This window comes from Schistocerca cancellata, chromosome 5, assembly GCF_023864275.1.
Source record: "Schistocerca cancellata isolate TAMUIC-IGC-003103 chromosome 5, iqSchCanc2.1, whole genome shotgun sequence".
Taxonomy (NCBI): Eukaryota; Metazoa; Arthropoda; class Insecta; order Orthoptera; family Acrididae; genus Schistocerca; species Schistocerca cancellata.
This window is the reverse complement of record NC_064630.1, coordinates 528,039,967-528,042,115: the sequence shown is the minus strand read 5'-3', so window position 1 is coordinate 528,042,115 and position 2,149 is coordinate 528,039,967.

The window sequence follows — 2,149 nt, the reverse complement described above, 5'->3', positions numbered from 1 at the left end:
GAAGCAACAGAATAAGCGAAAATAGGAGCCGCCTGTTAACTGCGTGTATCATAGGTCTTATATTGATATGCGATTCATGCAAGAACTACACACAGTGTAAATTCTGTTTCCTCGATTTTACCTGAATTCGCTTAAAGATGGGACCAAGACAGGTTTTGTAGGAGTCGTGCTAATCATGTATTCGATTAATATTTTGCCAGCTTTTTTTTCCTTTGTTCCACTCTGGATTGTACCATTGTACGCCGATATTGCTGCCATTGTTAGGAGCCGTTTCCATCAATATGTACAGGATATCGTTCACGAACCGCATGCATGATTTCATTTACTTTTCTCTGGCTCTTCTTTGTTTTCTCGATTTGTCTCACCGTTGTATGGTTTGCTGATGGCCACTCACCCATTCGAGATATTCAAATTATTTGCTTCAGGCCTAAGGCACTATTTTGTTCCTTCTGTCTCGATGTTCACTTCAAATGGTTCAAATGGCTCTGAGCACTATGGGACTTAACAGCTGAGGTCATCAGTCCCCTATAACTTAGAACTACTTAAACCTAACGAACCTAAGGACATCACACACATCCATGCCTGAGGCAGGATTCGAACTTGCGGCCGTAGCAGTCGCGCGATGTTCACCTGCTGTAACACAACAAAATACGTGTGTCGCATCGGTGTGTGAACTGTGCAATCACTATTTTGTGTGCTTGCGCGCACCTGTGTGTGCATGTGTGTGTGTTTGTGTGTGTGTGTGTGTTGTGTACCGTACTTGATCGGCTGGTGTCTGCGCAGGAGGGAAATGCTCAAATTATTTATGAGGCTCTCCCTCCTGGACAGAACATTACCGAGCGAAGTGGCGCAACAGTTAGCACACTGGCCTCGTATTCGGGAAAACAACGGTTCAAACCCACGTCCGGCCATCTTGATTTAAGTTTTCTGTGATTTTGCTTAGGTGCTTCAGGCAAATGCGGAGAAGGTTCCTTTGAATGGACATGGCCGACTTCCTTCCCCATCCTTCCCTCATCCAATGGGACTGATGACCTCGCTGCCTGGTCCGTTACCCCGAGCCAACCAACAAAATGTTAGTGGTAGCAGTCTACGAATTCAAACTCTTTCCTATCTTCTTAAAACACAAATTATTAATTTTAAGTATTTCTGTTTCTTAATTAGGTTTAAGTTTTCAGTTATGTAAAGCTGCAGTGTTGTTATAACTCTAAGAACCCAAATTAGCTTAATCTAAACTGTCTTAGTCACTAGGTGGCAGATCAACTCAAACGGCTGCAAGCAAATATTCAGAAACATAGTTAATATTTTAAGCGTTTCGGTAAAACGTTTCTTATCCAGAGATGGCGAACTAGCTCAGCTTTTGTATAAACAAGTGTGGTAAACCAGCGGAATCACCGTACCACACCAATGGTCGTTAATCCGAAACACCAGATGAATGAGGGTCAGGCGCAAATCCTATCTCGTAAGCTACATCGATGCATATCAGGACTCACTATCAGATTTTTTCGTTTCCTCGAACACCTATAACAGCTTCGTATACCCTACGTCTGCCGTGAACTAGATAACCGAAACCCCATTGTGACCCCAACCCCAATATCTCTGAACGTAGTCCTTCAACATTAGCACAACTTCCCAACATTCTTTCACCTTCAAACCCTCTATATCTTTTCCCAGTGTATTTTAACTGCTTCACTCTTCCAGACTACATATTAATCCCCGAGGGCTGCCCATCCTACTAACTGTAACTTAATCACCAACCTCTAATTGCTGTTCCCAAATTATAATTTCCTACTCACATATAGATTTATCACCCCTATTTTTCTATAAAGTCCTATGCAATATATGTCAAATCACAGTTTCTTACCCTTCTTTCACCAAGACCCGTTTTCATTACCACGTTAACCACTGGACGAAAAAGCATAATCACCAATATCGTGTCCGCTATGCCATCACTATTTACCATCTTAAAATATTCTTTCTAATTTCCTTTATTCTAAACCCAAAGATGAAGACCTCTAACTTAAATGCCCTTTGCCGGTAGGGGACATGTAGGTAACAGACAACTGAAACTTTTCAAAGTTCAGCGAAAACCTATTTGAAGAAAATTGGTGAAGAACTATCACAAAATATAATTTACTGTTTCCTCTGCTGA